Source organism: Manis javanica, chromosome 4 (genome assembly GCF_040802235.1).
Source record: "Manis javanica isolate MJ-LG chromosome 4, MJ_LKY, whole genome shotgun sequence".
NCBI classification, from domain to species: Eukaryota; Metazoa; Chordata; class Mammalia; order Pholidota; family Manidae; genus Manis; species Manis javanica.
Window position 1 is genome coordinate 172,133,083 of NC_133159.1, and position 20,304 is coordinate 172,153,386.

The window sequence follows — 20,304 nt, forward strand, 5'->3', positions numbered from 1 at the left end:
AAGTGCCAGAGCTTATATTGAACAAAAAGCATTAATGATAAGGCAGTATTTTCTTTAGTTGATAGATTTTGCCACTTATCCAAATATGCCATTGATGATGAAAATTTCCAAATGGCTCTAAGTTTCCTAGGGCCTACTATGTGTAAATTTGCAATCAGTGAATATGTCATGCTAGATTCATGCTACTTGGTATCTGATTTGGGTTTGTATTTAGAAAGCTCATTATAACATTTCTTCCATTTGTCCTCAGTCAGTCCTATTTAGTTGGTACCAGGGGGGAAAAGCAGGTGGGAGGGGGAAAGGGGTCAATTCTTAGAGTATGTAACAAATCAACAAACTATACCATTTACCTTTTCTTTACCTTTTACTTAAAAGCAGAATTGCAAAATGTTTAAATGGCTTTTCTATGTAAGTCTAAGATGGTGAGAGCCCATTTACCACAAGAAGCCTTATCAAAAAGTGTATTTTGTAACAACCTCATAGATACTGTACCCAACAAAACATGATTTGTATTAGTGTTGTATAAAAGTACTGTGGCTTAGAATTTTTTAAACATGTATCTTTTTATAACTTTCCAGGAACTAAGCACATTATCTGGTATTGTATTCTTTTGTGTTGGTGCTTTAGTTCAGTATTGGCAATAAATTATTTCTAAAGGAGGTCCAAAAATGGAAAGAACAGTTGATTTTATAAGTTGCTAGTCATTAAGGCATTTTACTTTTGTACATGTTTTGCAAAAACTTTGCCTCTTGCTATTAATATTTGCTTTGTAAAAATTACTGACATTTAATAAACATTTATAAACTATTCAATACTATGATGTTATTTAAATCAGTGGTTTGAAAAATGTAAAATGTAAAGCAGATACTTAATTTAAAGCAAAAGGTTCATCTACTGACTAAAAGCACGGAAATTTCCCCTTTTGGCCAATCTCTAGCAATACTTTGCTCCAACAATGCTTGTAAGGCTAATTAATCTATAAACTTTTCCTTACTAAAGATGGAGAGGTAGACTTCATCCCAGGAAGTTCCCAGACACTTAATATGCTTTTATGTAGAAATGGGATAAGAGAAACCACTCATTTAAAAAACTCTGCTCTTCTAGAGGGTATTCTGCTCAGTGAAATAAGCCAGGCGGAGAAAGACAAGTACCAAATGATTTCACTCATCTGTGGAGTATAAACAAAGAAAAACTGAAGGAACAAAACAGCAGCAGAATCACAGAACCCAAGAATGAACTAACAGTTACCAAAGGGTAAGGGACTGGGGAGGATGGGTGGGGAGGGAGGGAGAAGGGCGGGGGGAAAAAGAAAGGGGGCATTAGGATTAGCATGTATAATGGGGGGGGCACAGGGAGGGCTGTGCAACAGAGAAGACAAGTAGTGATTCTACAGCATCTTATGCTGATGGACAGTGACTAATTGGGTTTTTGGGGGGACTTGGTGAAGGGGGGAGCCTCGTAAACATAATGTTCTTCATGTAATTGTAGATTAATGATACCAAAACAAAAACTCTTGCTCTTCTTAAAATTGCTCGGGTGTTTCTGGGCTCCTGATTTGTCCACCATCAGGAGTAATGCTGTTACGTCTATTGTAATTGAAATGGTGTTTTAAAAACGTTAACTCATTTTTTGTTTCAGTAAATTATATTAGATGAAATAAGCCAGGCGGAGAAAGACAAGTATCAAATGATTTCTCACTCATCTGTGGAGTATAAGAACAAAGAAAAAACTCAAGGAACAAAACAGCAGCAGACTCACAGAACCCAAGAATGGACTAACAGTTACCAAAGGGAAAGGGACTGGGGAGGATGGGTGGGAAGGGAGGGACAAGGGGGGAAAAGGGGCATTACGATTAGCACACATAGTGTAGGGGGTGGGGCACAGGGAAGGCAGTACAACACAAGCAAGTAGTGATTCTATAGCATCTCAGTGTGCTGATGGACAGTGACTGTAATGGGGTATGTGGTGGGGACTTCATGGGGGGAGTCTAGTAACCATAATGTTGCTCATGTAATTATAGATTAATGATACCAGAATAAATAAATCAAGTAAGTTATATTAGATCATGATTTACAGAAAAATAGCAAAGACAGAGTTCCTCTAAACACTGGAATAGTTTCCCCAGTTCACATCTTGCATTAGTATGGTACATTTGTCATAATTAATGAACCAATGTCGATAACTTTATTATTACTAACTAAAGCCTATTCTTTAGTCAGATGTCCCTTTCTCTTCCAGGAACTACCCAGGATACCGTGTTTACACATAGTCGTCACGTCTCCAACTCCTCCTGGCTATTAACAGATTCTCAGACTTCCCTCCTTTTTGATGACCTGCCTGGCAGTTTTGAGGAGGAGGGTACTGGTAAGGTATTTTGTAGATTGTCCCTCTCTTGGGATCTGTCTGAGGTTTTCTCATGATGAAACTGGGTTAAGTGTTTTGGGGACCACAGAGGTAAAGTACCATTCTTACCAAATCAGGCGTGCCACTTGTCTTATATCCCTTTACAACTTTGGCTAAATTAGAAGTTGTTAAAAATAACTTGACACGTTTATACCTTTTCTTGACTGGCATTTATTGAAAGGTGTCCAATTTTCTACCCCAGTGAAGAATGAAGGGCCTTTCCCCGCAACTGGAATTGTAAAGCAGTTGTGAATAAATGTGGAGTAGCAATGGCTGTACTGAGACTGGTTGGCTCCAGGTCTTTCCGGCAAATAAAAATTCTGTTCCAAGGCCTTATGTTTAACACTAAATGTTACTGTTGGTCCCAAGAGAAATGAAAATTTTGGGCTTAGAAATACCTACAAATCTACAAATATCTACAAATCTGTACATTGGAAACAGGTCCTTAAAGGTCTAAAGCTTCAACAGGTCTTTTTTTTTTAGAGATTTAAGATCTAATACTGAAACTAATGAGCATTTGAATCCCCAAAACAAATCAAGAAATCTTTTTTAAAAAACTTTGATTATGCTATTGTTGGAACAAAGGAATATTCATTTGTTAAAGGTAGTAGCTAACCTCATCATTGTCTGGTTATCGTCATGGTTAACTGGCACAGGATGCTCTCTCAAAATGACCTGTTCCATGGCCCGCAATGTGGGTCATTGAAAGAGAAAAGAGAGACTTTGGTCTCTTGAGAGTGTAGAAACTTAAGAGTTGATAGGTTAAACCAGAGGTTTGTTTTGGTGATAGGAAATTTGGCAGATCCTTAAAAAACTAATGACGGAGAGGAAGTGTTTTAAAATACATACTGCAATTTTTCCTCAAATTAATGGGGGACCTGAAATACAGTATTGTGGTCAGAGTAGGAGTATCTGAAAACACTGCAACTCCATTTAAAAGCATCTCTTTTTCAAATACACCAAGACAACAAAAGGCTCAGGCAAGTATTCAGCACAAACTATTCAAGGCAGTGGTTTAATTAAGCTACTCTGTTGGCCACAAGAATACTGTGTGTCCAGAATTAATATTTATACTGTGTTGATTTTTCTTTTCCCTGTGAAGGTACATGATAGGAAAACATAATCAACAAAGTCTTTTAGGAAGTTGATCATTCGTTTTTAACTGCATTGTGGCTTTAGACTTAGCTTGATTTTCTGCCTCTGTCAAACGTTGGAGAACAGAGGGAACAAGCTCTTAAGATGAAATGAGGCCAAACCCTGCTGACCTTGGGAGAGAAGTGGTGTCGTCGTATTGTTCTATTTGGAAAATCCCAGTTCTTGTAAACTTTGTAGGATTGAACTAGCTGGTGTCTTTTAACTCCAGAATGAGTTCACTGAAACTTTATCCTGAAAAAAAAAAAAAAAAACACAACACCCATGGCTCAGTGACATTGATGAAGTTGTATATTAAAGCTATGTGTTTACAGGCAATCCTTGCATTTATGTAGCAGGTTATAGTCTGGGGGAAGATGCTGTAGTTCAGAGTAAAAAAGGAGTATGTGCCAGACTAAGAGCTGAATGCCCAACTTTAGGGAAATAATGAAATCACTTTAATACAGGTATACTGTACAATGCAGGCTTTTCTAAAGTGCGTATAACAGAATGATAGTTCCCGAGAGTAACCAACGCAGCATGTACTCAGGAGACTCCAGCGAGGCTGTGACATGAGAGAAGGCAGACTGAGGAGTGGGGAGGGAACCCCGTCCCACCAAGGTGGAGAAGTGGCTTTTCAAGTTGACTGTTGCTAACTTGAGAACTGGCCTGATTAGACCAATTTACCTGAGAAATGAGGGTGAGCTGGATGGCTTCTGAGTCTACACTCAGATTACTACGTTCAGATTCTCGAGAGCTTTCTCAAATATTCTAACTTACAATAAAAATTGCTTATAACATAGTATTATATAATACAAAGTTCCTCTGTTAAGGTCTTCAATTTTTCCTAGGGGAAAAAAGAGAAAAGTAAAGGGGGGGACTTGATGGGGAAAATTACAACTGTCTTTGAGGATGCTAAGGAAAACTCGAGGTTTTAAAAAAAATTGACCCCCAGTGTTTTATTTTTTCTCCTGCACTCTTCTCCTCATGGAGAATTTCCTTGTAACAAGCCATAGATACTCAATAGCATGTTGTCAGTCTTTCTGAGATGTTGAAAGTTAGGATCTGATAGACTCAAAAAGTGGATTTTTCAGATAGATGGTCAGATTCATTTGTTTAATGGGCCCTGTCTTGGTTTAGCCTCCTATAAGAAGTAGTGTGGACTGGGTGGCTTACAAACAACAGAAATTTATTTCTGGAGACTGAAGTGCAAGATCAGGCTGCAAGCATGACCGGGGTCTGGGGAGGGCCTTCTGCTTTGCAGACTGCCAACTTCTCGCTGTCTCTCTCCGCACTTGTCAGAAAGGGAGCTAGCTGACCTCTTCTAAGCGCACTAAGCCATTCATCAGCGCCCCATCCTCGTGACCTAATTACTTCCCAAAGGCCCCATCTCCAAATACCATCACATTGGAATTAAGGTTTCAGTGTGTGGATTTTGGGGGGACACAGTCAACCTAGATGTCATCGGGATTGGTTGGACTCCAGCTTGATTTTCTGGTTTTATTTCCTTCAAGAACCACTTTTTTTAGTGATCAGTGCAGGGACTAGAATCCAATAGGCCACGAGCATTGTCTGTTTGACAGGTTTTTGGTATAAACTTTCTCCATAATTACCAAAAACTTTTGGTGAAACATCACCCCTCATCTTACTACTCTATCACAATCAGTATAAATAATTTTGATGTTTCTGTGTGACCAGTTTTCCCTATATATGGTTCATTAACATGTCCTTAGCATAAGCCCCGATGATAATTGTTTTAAATAGTTGCATATTTCAGCTCGTGCCTGCCAACATCTTTCTACTTGAACTTCTTGCCCAAACTACTGATATAAATTGTTCTTACAATAGCAACAATGATGACCTTCACTTTGTTTTCAAATTCCTGCAAGTCAGAGGACTTCTGAGCCTGACTTTTTCTCTCAAACACCAGTAAGTTTGGTTCTGAAGTCCTTCAATGTTCTTGTAAATACAACCTATCAAAGACTTTACAAATTTCCCTGAGAGTTGAACTATACCTTCTTTGTGGCATCATAGATCAAAAAGAAAAAAATGTTTAAACTGATCCCATGTTCTGTGGATCACAGGGACTACATGAATAATTCTCAGTTTCAGGAAGACATCTCAATCTGATAGGAAATAATTTTACCCATTAAAGTGATTCTATTTCTGCATTATAAAATTAAGCATTCGTTTTCTAGACTTGGGGGCTTTTTTGTTAGTTTTGTGTGACCAGGGACATTCTCTAGCAGCATGCGGCTTGTGTCCCAGAATGTCCTCATGATTATTTATGAAAGCCAGCTCAAAACTACCTGTGAACATTGTCCAGAAAGCTCACTGGGCTACCAAACTTCAGGCTTTTTTTATTATTCACTGGTGACTTGATTCTTGTCTTTAGCAAAGTCCTCAAGTAGCCAAGATTTTTTGTAGCAATACCCAGATAAGAAGTTGAGCTTTCATAATGACGCTCAACATCATTAGCCAGCCGAAAAATGCAAATCAAAACCACAATGAGATACCACTTCACACCCACTAGGACAGCTCAATTTTAAAAATGGACAGTGACAATGTTGGTGAGGATGTGGACAAGTCAGAACCTTCATCCATTGCTGGTGACATTGTCAAAATGGTATAGCCCCTTTGGGAAACAGTCTGTCAGTTCCTCAAAATGTTAAACATAGAGTTACCATATGACCCGGCAATTTCGGTCTTAGGTATATACCCAAGAGAAGTGAAAATGTACATCCCTTCAAAAATGTGTACAGGGGTGTTCATACCAGCATTATAATAGACAAAAAGTGGTCACAACCCAAATGTCCAACAACTGATGAGTGGGTTAAATGTGACACATCCATACAATGGGTATATTTAAGAAAATGAATGGAGTACAGCCTCATATGACAACATAGATGAACGTGGAAAACATGCTAAGTTAAAGAAGCCAGACACAAAAGGCATCCATCACTTTACAATCGTGATTTCATTCAAATGAAACATCCAGAATAAGCAAATCTTCACAGGACACATATTAGTGGTTGCCTAGGACTGGGGGCAAGGGACCTGGGAAGTAACTGGTAATAGGTATGGGCTCCTTTTGGGGGTGATGATATTGTTTCCAAATTAGATGGTAGTGAGGGTTGCATAATTCTGTGAGTACACTAAAAGCCACTTGGAGAATTGAATGGGGGAGAAAATACAGTTGCATAAATAATTAAAATGACATTCAGTAATAAATACTATTCAAGAGGTCTACATAAATTGCTACAGGCCTTCAGAGAAAGGCAATTACTCTCATCTAGATGAAATCAGAGACACTTGTGGAAGAGAAGTCATTTTAGTTGGGCCTTCAAAGATGACTTAAATATACCTGGACATAGAGCGGGAAAGGCTGTGTGTCGGACAGATGGAACAGCATAGGAAGGAGAAAGGACCTGTCATTGACCAGCCTTCTGTAAGACACTGGGAATAAAGAGGAGAAACTGCTCCCACCCCAAGAAGTTCACCATCTAGTAGGGGGAATAAAAATATGGAAGGTACAATAAAAGATGAGTAAGAGAGAGATCTCTGCAGAGGATACAGCATGTGCTAAGGCACTGAGGCATGGTGGACCTAGTAAGTGGGGGTAGCAGCAAGATCTCCTCTGAGGACAGCTGGAGAGAGAGAGATAAAGCAAATGGCAAAATATGAGTTGTTCACTATGCTATTCTTTCAAATTTTGTGTGTGTTTGAAGTTTTTCATAATAAAAAAATATATAGGTATCATGGCCTCATGGGATTGTGTTGAAAGCATAAAAACAGCTTCAAAGCTGAGACCTGAGCAGGGTCTACACCAGGAGGCATGAGGCCTGTGTTACACCAAATCCGTGACATCAGGATGCTCTCATCTCAGCCGCTGCCCTTGTGTGGCCTCGGTACAATGAAGACCAGAGGGTTTCTTGCCAGTCTCTCTCTGATCCGTTTCTTTAATCCACTCTTTGCACAATAATACAAGAGGCCTGCACTGTCAATTCCAGCACAGGACGTAACTCATTACGTTCTTTTCTAGAGAACTATTGGGCTACTTCTTCCTTGTATTCTATAAGATTAAGGAATGACTATAGGCTGCTTCTGTGATTGATAAACCAGAACATGGACTGTGAAGCAAACATGTCCTTGGATTCGAATCCTGGTTTCTCTTACCAAGTTGTGTGACTTTAGGCAAAACAACTTAGCCTTTCTGGGCATGGAATGCCTCACCTATAACACCTATGCAGTAAGTCTGTTACCAAACATTAAATGCTGAAACTGCTCTAGTGCCAGGCATGGGAGAGGAACTGGGGGTGAGGATGGCCCTTGACTTAATCACACCTGGTAGACCTTGTTTCCATGTAAGGTGACATTCACAGGCTCCACAGACTAGGACTTGGATATCTTTTGGTGGGAATGTTCTAGTTGGCTGTGATTTTGTGCCTCCACTGCCCCTTTGCTCTGGGCATGTGCCCTGGTCTGCTCCCAACTTCTCTACCAGCAAACGCGTCAGCCTTTCTGCCCAGCCCCTCTCTCCCTCCGACTTCCTATTTCTGTGACAGCCGCATCATTTTCTCCAAAACTCCCCTTAGACGTCTTGACCCTTCCAGCTCCTTCCCTTCCCTGACACCACCACACCCATGCTCTGTATTAGTCACCAAATCTCAGAATCACGAAGTCCCAAGAAGAAGGGAACCTTCCCACCTGACCCCTCTGGTTCACAAAGACGAGCTGAGCCCTAGAGAGAGGTGGTGACTTGCCCCCATCACACCGTGGCTGAATGGTGAGGGTGGACGAGAGCCCGGGGGCCCTGGGCCCACTCCTGCCGGGGCTGCCTGCCCGCCAGAGTCCTTCCCGAGAACGACGTCCCTCTGCCCTTTACCTCCATCTGCACTGCTCGCTCCTCAGGCTGCCCCGCTCCTCTCGCAGGGACGCTGCAGAAGCCTCCCGGCCTCCTTAGCCAGTCCCCCCTTGGGCCAGCCACCCCAGCGTTCATACCACTTGGGCCCCCCCAGTGGAATAGCTTCAGCATCTCTCCACGGCCTGGAAGCCAAGCCCAGGTGTTCAGTATTTACTAAGCATCTCTTCTGTGCCAGCTGCCAGGGGTCACCACGGGCCAGATTCAGGCCCGGGCTTCCATGGCAGCCTGGCACCCACGGTTACCACCTGCCCCTCCTGTCCCCCACCCCAACCCTGCACTGTCCAGGGGTGATCTGACCAAGCGCAGAGAAGCTCCCCAGGTGCCTGTCACCCATGCCCAGGCCAGAGGCCAGAAAACAGGGCTCTTCAGGGAGTTCCTGCTTGGTGCCCAGCGCTAAGTGCTCCTGTCTGTGGTCAGATGGGGGCAGGTCATTCCTTTTGACCCTGGGGAACCTGACTAGCTAGATAGCACAGATTCCTGACATTTTAGTGGCATTTTACCTTTCCTGGGAGTGTGGGGTTTTATTACCACGCTGTGTGACAGACTACACAAAAATTTAGTGGCTTAAGATGACAGTGATGCTATTTGCTCACAAATGTGTGGGCTGAGAATTTAAAGTTCAACGGGGTGGCTGGTCTCAGTCTGGGTTGAACATCCAAGCTGACATCTCCACCCCCATGTCTCAGCTGGTTTGGTGCCAAAGTCTGGGGGTGGCTTGATTGACTCAAACAGGGGTTCACGTCCAGCAGAGTTCCTCACTTCTGTTCCACAGGTGTTCAGGGCCACTCCCTCTCTAATGGCCTCTCCACGCAGCCTCCAGTGGGATAATCAGGCTTGTTACGTGGTAACTCGGGACTCCCAAAAGCAGAACCCACCAGGCTTTCCTAAGGCACAGGCCCAGAGCCGGTATGTGTCGCCTCTGTGACATTCTGTTCAAGGATGAATACCTGGAATCCCAGGAGGTGTGAATCCCAGGATGTGTGGTTCATTTCCTCCTCCACTGACAGAAACAAACTATATGTCTTATCATCCGAAAGGGTGTCAGTTCTCCAATGAATGGAGGGGTGCCTCTACCCCTTAGCACCCTCGTAATGACTGGCTCCAAGGAGGCGCTCTGTGTGTCTTGCTGAGAATGAGATACCATGGGACCATCCAGGGGGGCCTGTCATCACTAAATCCACCACTAACATCATGCTAACCCCTTCATAACCAAGAGCTTTCTTTTGGATTGGTGGGAGGGAAATGTAGCAATTTGGGCCAACCTCTGATTTTACAGATGAGAATACAGGGTCTTATCTGAGTGTTTAGCTTATACACTTGCCAAAGGCCATTACATAAATGAGCAGATTGGTTTGAAAGCCCAGCACACACACTCTCTTTCTCTTTTTTTTTAAATAGGGAAAGAAATTTACCTTTTAGAAATGCATCCGCTGGCCAACTTCTCTAATTGTACCAATCGGTAAAGCAAAAGATATCCATATTTTCTTCTATAGGCCCCCTGTACCCAGACGTTAACTGCTTTGCTTGAATATATGCCTTATTATTTTGGCAGTGGCAATTGTTTGGGAATGCAGCTTACTCTAGATATGATAAAACTAGTTCCTTGAAGGCTGAGATAGCACCTCCCCCCATAAAGGATATTTAGGAATATTTCACCATTTGAAAATTGTACTTGCAAAAATGTCGGTGACTGGGTTTGGTTGTTTTTTGTTTTTTGTGGTTTTTTTTTGGGGGGGGGGTTGTTTTGGCTTGCATGTTCATTTAATTGAACCCATTTTCCCCAGCCTTATTTCCTTCCTTTGCCTCTTTATGTCTTCTATACTCTGCCGAGAGGAAGCCACCAAATACGGTTCATTCTCTCCCTCTGCTTTACATGTGTTCAAGTCATTCTGACTACGGAGAATGCCTGATTACACCATCTCCACCTGCTGGTATCAAGGTACATACAAATGCCACTCCTACAAGGAACCTTTCTTCATCCAGTCCCTCCAAGCAAATGTGGAACTTGGAGTACCTTCCATGTGGCTCTTGCATTCTGCCCTATATCAGAACTAATTGCATCTTCTACACTGTAGGGGACCCTAAGGGCAGGGCTTGTGATTTACTAGTCTTCACACCTGAGTCACCCAGCACCTTAGGTATTTTGCATGGGGAGATATTTGATATTTGTGTGGAATGCATCTTTGTATGTATAGAATTACTTTTCTTACCTTCACAGAATTGTGTAATATAAGCAACCATGAGGTCACCACCTCCTCTAAGAATTTGGAAATGGGGAAATAAAATTTCCCTTGGGGATAGGGTGACCAGGTTAAGCAAATGAAAATGCAGGATGCATAATTAATTCGATTTTCAGAGAAACAACGAATAATTTTTTGTATCAGTCTGTCCCTCAAATATTTTCTTATATGCTTATACTAAAAAATTATTCATTGTTAATCTGGAATTCAAATAGCTGGGAATCCTACCTGGAGAGTTAAACCATAAAACTAACACATACAGAGTAGAACAAAGAACTGTAAAGTCAGTGAAGAGGTCAGAATGGGTCCTTCAGCAAGACTTGATTGTACTTGGAGAGTGTAACAAAAGTATATTTATAAAAGCACTTTGAACCTTCTATTGCAATATATCTTAAGAATGGGCCACTTGGAAAAGGGGTTGATCAACAATTGAAAATGGAGGGTGAAGGAGACACACTTTGATCATTCTATGCAATGTCGTCTGGGAGCACCAACTTCCGGGTTTAGACACTCCGATCTCATCGTGGAGATAAACTTACCAGGCCTTTGAGTGGCAGGGGCTCCTGGGGTCACCCATCAAAGTCCCCGTGTTTACCAAGAACACTCGTTAGAATCTGGCATCCCATGCCTCCGGGGAGCGAAAGTACTGATCTTGAAATGTGCATTCAGCCCTCTGAGGGTGACAATTATGTGGCATTGGGCTTTTTCTGTACCAAGCTTGTTGCACCAGATCATGCCCAGGTGACAGCAACGTTAGTATGTTGTTTTATTTCAGCCACTGCACTCTTTTTGGGGTCTCTACTATAGTCGATGGCAGAACCAATATCTTCAGGCTCTAAGTAGCATGTATTAGGTGCTCAGTGTATCTTATATAATCCTTACAACTCTGTCCCCAGTTTCGGCGATAAAGAAATAGAGAGGTTTTGTAACCTCTTGTCCCAGGTCACACACCCAGTAAGTGGCACGGCTGGGACTCGAACCCACACTTCTTCCTGTAATTATGAAGCATTATTAACATTTTGACAAACATCTTTACACACACATACACCATATTTTTACATAAATAGGCTCAAGTTATATATACTGCTTTGAAACCTTTTTTAAAATTCAGCAGTATCTTCAGACATCTTGCCATGAATATGCTCCTAACTGCCATGCCATAGAATCATGCACAAAGAGCTTTAAATGTTAGCCAGTACCTTGACAATTCAGAAAACAAGCTCCAGACACCAGATAGGAAACCCAGATATTATGGAAAAACAAATATTCACGCTCAAGGGAAAGTAGGGGCATTACACCCCCTCACATCCAAGGCTGCTGGTAAAAGCCTTAGCAGTTCTGGAGCCACTTTATAACCACCCTCATTAAGCAGAAGCTTCTTAAGTCTTGTGTTTTATGAGAAGACCAAAATTTTGCATTACCATTTAAAACATTTCACCCAGGTCACCAGGCTGGATCCTGAATCAGTGAGGTGTGTATGTGAAACAAGAGACACTAAATAGGAACGGATGCAATAGGAGTCACAGGAAGCCCAAGAGCAGAGACCCTGGCAGTTATCTTTACCACCTGCTGTTTCAGAAGTGGTCACTGCCCCGCCTGTAAATTAATCCTCCGCGGGTGAAAATGATTAAAATCACGGCTTTCTTTTCATTAGAATATACATACCTCCAAACCATTCCCAGGAGGGTTCCTGGCCTCTAGTTAAACCACCCGAGTGACTCACACCAAGGGCTGTTTTGTCAGCGAGCATTTCCATAATAACTTGTGACCCACACTTCCAACCACGAGGATATATCACAAGTACTTGTCGTGAGGCTGGTTTCTAAGCAAAAAAAAAAAGACCCACTAAAATGTCAAGGCTTTGCATTTTTGCCTTTGGGGTTTTGCCATGCTGTTAGTACTGCAGTCAACTTCTCCTGGTCATCAACAGGTGTAAGGGGCTTTCCTGAGTCTTGTTTAATCTGCTCAACAACCTCTCGGGATATTATTATTGTCCCATTTTGTGGATAAAAACAGTAAGGATCAGGGAGGTAAAGTATCCTGTCTGAGTCAGGCCATGGAAAGGATGGTGGTGCCTCAAACCCAAGATCACTGACCTAAATTCTAGGTTCTCTCCCCGTGGTACAGACGTTTGAGCTTCCAGAATATATGAAATAGGTTGACTTAATTCTCATGATCTCTATGGCGCCCCCACCCAATTAAACTAAGGTTGTTGGTTAGCCCGTGCCTCATTCCCTCAGGGCCGCCAGGTGCCTGCTTGGCTGACCAGCACATACAGCAGCCCAGAGACAACGGGCGGTTCCCTCTAACCCAGAAAGACGAGAAGGGTGTTCAGGAGGGAGCGCTCCATAGCAGTCAGGTGCCGTGGGCAATATGGGGTGATAAACATACCACCCTGTTGTGGCGTTGGTACGCGCTGTTCTCTTGGCCCGGACTTTCCTGCACTGGCCAGTCCCCACTCCTCCAAGACTCAGCCCCAAATATTCCTTTTTTCTCCCTGTAATGGAAACATCATTATTGTTTAAAATTTAACACAAGAGTCATTATAAAAAAAACATGGTGAGTTTTTAAACTTGTTTTTATATGCACATGTAAAATGTATATGTAGATTTTATACCTAACATTTGTAACTTATATATTTTTGTATTCACAAGTTTTACATATAAAATATGTAAAGTTGTACATGAAGATGTAGAATACAAAAATGGTATCATAGTATGTATAGGTTTTGTGACTCATTTTCACTCATTTACAAAAGGATATATATCAACAGGTGTAGGTAATCGTAAAAATTTTAAATATATATATATGTAACTGTTCTGAAAACTTAAAAAAATTCAGCAAGATCGCGGTAACATTCTTCTGTGTTGATAAATATAGCATAAGATTGATCTTTGTAGTGACTGCATAATATTTTATTATGAGATTATAGCTTTATTTATGTGATTGAAATGCTGATGATCAACATTCGCTTTCAAGTTTTTGCGATTCTAACCAATGCAGTGATGAATGTCTTTATATGTATTCTTTCTGGAGCAAGAAAGAAACAGACTGAAATGTCAGTATGTACAATTTTGGAGGTCCCGTTGATCACAATTATCTTAAAAAATGTGCACCTTCGAATGGCCTAAAGTGCAGCCAATGAACATAGTCTCTTTCTATTTCCCAGTAGAACTGGTAATAATTTTGTCATTTTGTCTCCTCTTCTGTCCTTTCAAGTTGTTCTGTTATCAGTATGTCTTACTAGTGTCTTTCATTATGTTGATTCAAGGGGTGATGCTCTTTTACTTTGCATAGGAAATAGGTCCATCACTTGCCACTTTCTGTCATTTGTCTTCACACTCTCCCTCAGTCAGCTGTCTGTCCCCCGTTCTGTCCCTAGGTTAGCACCCGCTGGGCCCCCCAGGTGTTCCGTGGAGGGCTGCTCATTGGCTCAGAGAGGCAGTTGGAGGCAAGGTGCCCCTGGCTCATGCTCCTCTGACGGCGCTTGTGTTTAACCCAGCCTGGGTATCTCCATGTTGTGAGCCAGGGGATTCTGGCTTGTGAGGAAGAAGCCTTGAGGGGCACATAGGGGCAGGGACGCCTTTCCTGCCTCAGGCACATCAGAAGCCCAGCCAGCTCCTCCAACCGCCCAGCAGGCAACTGCCTGTCTGGCCTGTCTGCGTCAGTTCCCCGTAATGACCTGGCCAGAGGGAAGCTGGTTGCTTCTGGGCAGCCGCTGTCCCCTCCTTGAGAACGTCTAAAAGGACTCAGAGGATGTCCTCAGTATTTCCATGGAGGCCAGTGACTGGGTGGGCCACTTGATGTTTGCTTAGTGCCCAGACACTTCCTCTTTTACTTGTGTCTCACTCAGGCCACCCCCGCCCCCACCCCTGCCTTCTTTCTGGAGACAGAAAAAGGGGAACGTGAGACAAAAACTGAAAATTTCAGATGTAGCTACAGTGAGGGACACCCTGCTGTGGTCCCTCAGCAGTGGCTGGGAAGTCACCCTGGGGGATCATAACATTCTCCAGAGGTCCTGCAAGCCACTTGACTTGGTCTGGCTTCCTCCCCTCATGCTGTTTCTTACCTCCCATGCAAGTTGCCCAGACTGCTACAGATTTGCCGGACCCCAATTCCTATGTTTCAGAGAGCAACATTCTTAAACACTAGTCTGCTTTGGCTCATTTCATTGAGTTTACTGTATTCATTTGCAAGATGAAGAGATAGAGATACACACGTGTGTGTTTATAAGCACACACACATCAGACTGGTAGTTTTTGGAAACTGTTTGAGGCACAGAAAATAACTTGCCTGACACAACATCAAAGAACTGCAAGAGGCCACAGCTCCCAAGGCCTTAGTGGCTGCTTAGCAATTTGTGATATGATTGATGATAAGCATCTATTTGCTCCAGTAAGTTGAAGTAGAACTGTAACATTTTGTTTGTTCCAGGAAACAGTAAGTGAAGTTGCAAGTCATAAATAATAAAAGCTAGCAAACTCCTCTTTTCACCTAATGGACTAAAAGACTTCTTGCTTTTCATTTCTGCTAATGGCCACTGTCCCTTGGCACTACCAGAGCTGGCCCATTATAGGCAAATCAAGCCTCAGTTTGTAAATAAGCAGGATGTGGTCCAAAAGATCATTTATAAGTTGGCTGTTCAGAATGCAGAATGTTTTCCCTGGGGACCATCTTCCCCGGGGGGATTGGGTTCGCCTGCAGAGCACTGTCCAGCTCCTGCCGTACCCCGGCTCTGGGTCTTTGAGGGCAGGTTGTCTGCAGTTAACCCTCATTCTCCAGATCTAGCCTTGGTTCTGAGCACAATTTAAATATAAGTTAACTTTCTTTTCCATCTTCTCACCTCCCTTCTGGCATCCAGGTCCCAGTGCCCTCATCTCCTGGGTTTTAGCACCTTCCCAAATCTGCCTTATCTGCTCTAGGCTGCTCTCCTGCTGAGGGTCTCTGTGACCCCAAATTACCTACTGCTGCCACTTTATGACCAGTCAGACTTCCATTTCCTCAGAGCAGCTGATACCAGCTGAGGGGCAATGGAAAAGCAAACCTAGCAGATACGAATTCACACCAGCAGTAATGACTGAAACCCTTTTAATGTATTCTCATGTTAAAACAGGTTGGTTTGTGACACTTGAGAGTCGTTGTGGACAGTAGGGTATACGGGGTCAAAACAATGAGGATTCAGAATCTGCACACTCATTACTGGGACTCTTAGGCTACTTACAGTAGCCTGCTTCCAGAATGCTGGTTGTCAGGAAATGATCCTTCCTTGGAAAAAATGGGATGGTCACAGATTCAGACACTAGGAAGTCTCCCCTCAGTGAATCAGCTGGTTCTCTGCCAGATCATCTCTAAGAACCTCCAGCAGATAAGCTCCTTTCATGCACACGAAACCATTAACCACCTGTTTGTGCCTCATGATGAAATCTTAAAAGATAATAAAGGATTACCAGATGTTGGTGGAAAGTTTTAACATGAAAGAGAAAGCAAAATAGAAAAAACAGCAAAACAAAACCTCAAAAGTAGGATAGTTAATATCCCTAAAGAGATAAGAAGAGATATTTTACCCATGAAATGAGAAAAGGTATAAAATAAATAGAAAGGTGCAAAATAAACAAAATGAGAAAAGAAAGCCCAAGAAACTTAGAGGATCCACCCCAAAAATCCCACATCCACACATCCAGCAAATATGGAGGGAAGGAAATTATAAAGAAATAATACAAGAAAACTTCTCACACTGGAAGGATAAGAGTCTCAAGATCAAAGGGCCCATGGAGTGAGCAACAAAGTGAATGGGGAAAAAGGCTCAGACAAGGGCATATTTTAAAAAAGCTTATAAACTTACATGCTTTAACGACTTAGAACTCTAAGAATAAAGGGAAGATCCTAGGATGGTCCTAAAGAAGCAGGGGACATATAAAAAATTAGAAATGAAAATGGCATTACTAGAAGTCAGTAAGAAAATGGAACAAACTCTTTTGGAATTCTGAGGGAAAATGATTTTCTTTTTATCTCATTTTTTCAATTTTATTTTAAAATTTTGTATATTGAGGTACCTACAATAAAATGCACAAATTGTAGTGCACAGCTTGATGAATTGTGACATGTGAATTTACTTATGTAACCATGGGCCAGGTTAAGATATCAAACGTTCTCACTAATTTTTCCCCCTTCACCTATTTCACCCATCCCTCACCCACCAAAGGAAAATTATTTTCAACCTAAAATTCCACACCAATCCAGGGAAACTCTCAATCAAGTATGAGAGTAGAATAAAAACAATTTCAGATACACATGATTTCAAAATATTTCTCTCTCTGTACCTTTACTCCAAAAGGTTCTGGGGGAGGTGCTACCACAATCAAAGGACTAAACCAAAACCAAGAAAGAGGAAGGCACAGAATGTAAGAGTTTAAGAAACAGGGATCTAACAGAGCAGAGTACAGTTACATCCCAGGGTGGTAGCTGTGCAGTGGGCCTAGCAAGGACTAGTTCAGATCAGAACAGGGGATTAGAGAGTTCCAGAATGAAGGTTCTTAGGAAAAAAAGAACTGCAATTGATGTGCGTGGACTATGTAGAACATATTATTGTATACAACAAGTGTGTTAACAGAGATGGTGAAGCATTTGTTAAAAAAAAAAAAGTGGTCATGAGAAACTAGGCAAATGAATCTTTTATAATTTAAAAAGAAAATAAATCAAATAACAGAGATGAATCAATTACTCCAGGCAAAAAACAGATTCTGCAAGAATGGTCATAGTACCTGTGGTAACTAATCTATATCTATCTATCTATATAGTTAAAGAGAGGGACAGAGACAAAGACAGACAGACACACAAACAGAGTGAGAGCAAATGAGGTAAAATGCCAACAATTAGGGAATCTAAGCCAAGATTATATAGGGATTCTTTATACTATTCTTTCCACTTTTTTGTAAGCTTGAAATTGTTTCAGAATAAACTTTTGTCAGTTTGATAGATAAGAAAAAAGTATTCGAGTGATTTTCATTTTATTTTAATCCTTAGTAAAATGGAACGCTTTATGTTAATCTGTGTATGCTCTTTGCTCCTTTTGATGTGGTGGTGGTCTATTCCCTGATTTGTAAAAGCCATTTAAAAATCCTTCATTTGCCATACATGTTGTATTTCTTTCCTGCTTTCTGTAGCCTTCTAATTTTGTTACAGATTTTCTTTTTTAACCTTGGATGGCTGGCATATGCACTCATTTCTAAACATCAAAACCTGTACTTCTCTCGGAAATGTAGATATCCTATGGTGCATTCTGCAACTAGTTAACAGGCAAAAAAATAATCTTAGAATCCTATCCTACATTTAACATTGTCAGCCCTTATGTATTTCCCTGATTCTGTATAGTTTTTCTCCAAATCATGTATTATTCTGGCAACCTTCGTAACAGAAAAATTTTTTTATTCTAAAAAAAAAAGATTAAAAAAACACAAAGTACTGGGTTTAAAAAAAAATCAATACTTTAATACTGTGCAGAAAGAAATATGGCATGTTTCTAAGATTTTGGGGCCGTTTTCTTTTTTAATTCAGAAAATGAACTTAAATGCAAAAATGAAACATTGTTAATGAATGCAAAGAAATGAATGGAAACCTAATGAATACCGTGTATGTTCTGGACACCTTAAATGAAGGTCTTTATTTTCAAGCATCTCACAGCTTAAAAAGGGAGCATTTAAGAAATCTCTGTGATAAGGACAATAGCAGTATGCACAAGGCAGTGAGCCTTGCAGAGGAGGGAGCTGTGTCATGGAGGGTGGGGTTAGGGAGAGCTTTCTGGAAGAGATCAACTCTGAGCTAAAGAAGCCTCTCAGGATGTCAGAAGGCCATTGAGTCAAAGGCAGAACATCTCACGTAACTCATGTGATCCCTAAAACTACAAGGTTTGTACTGTAATTATCTAGGGAAGAGACGGAAAAGAGATTAAATAATTGACACAAGTCACATGCTAACAAGTGGAGGTTTTAGGGTTCAAACACAGGCTATGATCTTGGCCCCTGTGCTACACTGACTCAAGGGATGTCCTAGACACTCAGTAAAATACACACCACTAAAGAAAGCCCACTACTCAGGCATGGTAAAAATCCATTTAATTGAAGAAAGGGTTCAGATAAGGGTGGGTATGGGCACTGTGGTCAAGGAATGAATTTTGAGGTTTCAAGATCCGGGGTGGGTGAGCAAAGGAGAGTCCCAGGTGATCACTGGAGTTGAAAAGATCAAACATTTATGAAGTTATGATCACCTAGGGAGAGTTAATAAGGGTTTAAAAGTTAAGGTTGGAGATTAGCAATTAGAAAAGTGCTGAAGTCATCAAGAAAGTGTGTGTGTGTGTGTGTGTGTGTGTGTGTGTGTGTGTCCTTCCTGGAGTGTGGGAATAATTAAGATAAAGAAAAATTAGAATAAATAAAATGGTCTGAACTTCAGAAGGATAGAGGCTGCTTTGCAGTAAGTACATGGCTTGGAAATGAAAAACAGGGCTTAGGAGTATTTTTGAGTGAAGGTTGGGAAGGAAGAGGTGATGCCCAGGGAGGAAAGTTGGGTATCAAAAAGGTGGTTTGAGTAAAGACGTTTACAATGGACTAGAGCTTCACTGGGGTTCCTTTGTAGGAAGAAGCTTCTGGGACACACGAAGTGGAGCATGGGATGGACCTGGAGAATTAACGGAGTCGGACAGGAAGGAGGTCGTAGAGGATGCGTGGGCTCGTTTAGAGGCCTGTACCCTCTAAGGGCAAGACGATGGCGATGAGGTCGCGATTTATCCCTGGCAGTACTCGGCGGCACTAGCTAGCCTAAGTATTGGCTATATCCTGTGATGGGCACAGGCATGTATGGGCGGGGGGGCTGTAATGGGGTGGGTCTGGGGATCCTAGGCTCTGATACTCAACATCCAAGGACTGAAGAGGGCCTTAGGGGCCAGAGCTCTCTCCTATCTTCCACCCAAAAACCGCGAGGCCCAGAGAGGTTAACCGGCCTACCCGGGGCCACAGAGCTGGTTTGGTCTTCACGCCTGCGCGGCGACCTTTCCACTTCACAGCCTCTGGCGTACACATTTTGGCTTTCTCAGCACCAAGGGGACACCAAGGGATGTGTCCCTGCGTGAAGAGAAACCCTGCCGGGGTCATCTGGCGCGGACACCGCCTCCGCCAGCCGCGCCTCCGCGCGCCCGGGCCGCTGCTCTGGCTGCGCGAACGGGAAGTACAGCGGGTGACAGCACCGGGCACGCGCGCCGTGGCTGTGCTTAACCTGCAGCCACGGCTGCCTCAGCCCGGCCCCTGCTGGTTAAATCAGTCACGTCGGGGGCGCTTCTCAAACCCACGGCCCACAGAGCACGCTCACTCTCCCAGCAAACCCCGTGCGGGCCAAGGGGGAACCGCGGCGGTGCGAGGCGTGCTCCTGCGCGGGCGCCCCCTGCAGCTCCCCCGGGGCCCAGCACGAGAACAGCGGCGGCGCCCCCGCGCGGGCAAGGGTGGACGTGGCGACCGCGGAGCCGCCCCCTCGCGACCTTTCCCCGTTCCGAAAGCGAGGCCCCAGCAGCCGACGGGGCCTGGCCTCCGCGCCGGCGGGACGAACTAGGCTGCGGGGCGG

At 42.8% G+C, this 20,304-nt stretch overlaps 1 long non-coding RNA gene across 4 annotated transcripts; it reads right to left on the minus strand.

Moving 5' to 3' along the window:
* Nucleotides 1-924: 924 nt before the first annotated feature.
* Nucleotides 925-20,299, minus strand: LOC118968147 (uncharacterized). Of its 4 annotated transcripts, none has more exons than XR_012130848.1 (6): nucleotides 19,695-20,299; nucleotides 16,541-16,592; nucleotides 15,920-16,122; nucleotides 13,090-13,195; nucleotides 12,364-12,520; nucleotides 925-11,690 (listed from the first exon to the last, which is right to left on the minus strand). It is a non-coding gene; the product is annotated as an uncharacterized lncRNA (long non-coding RNA). The 4 variants fall into 4 exon arrangements; XR_012130845.1 differs by having other exon boundaries at nucleotides 925-3,789; nucleotides 19,695-20,297; XR_012130847.1 differs by lacking the exon at nucleotides 16,541-16,592 and having other exon boundaries at nucleotides 925-3,789; nucleotides 19,695-20,295.
* Between the last annotated feature and the right edge of the window lie 5 nt (nucleotides 20,300-20,304).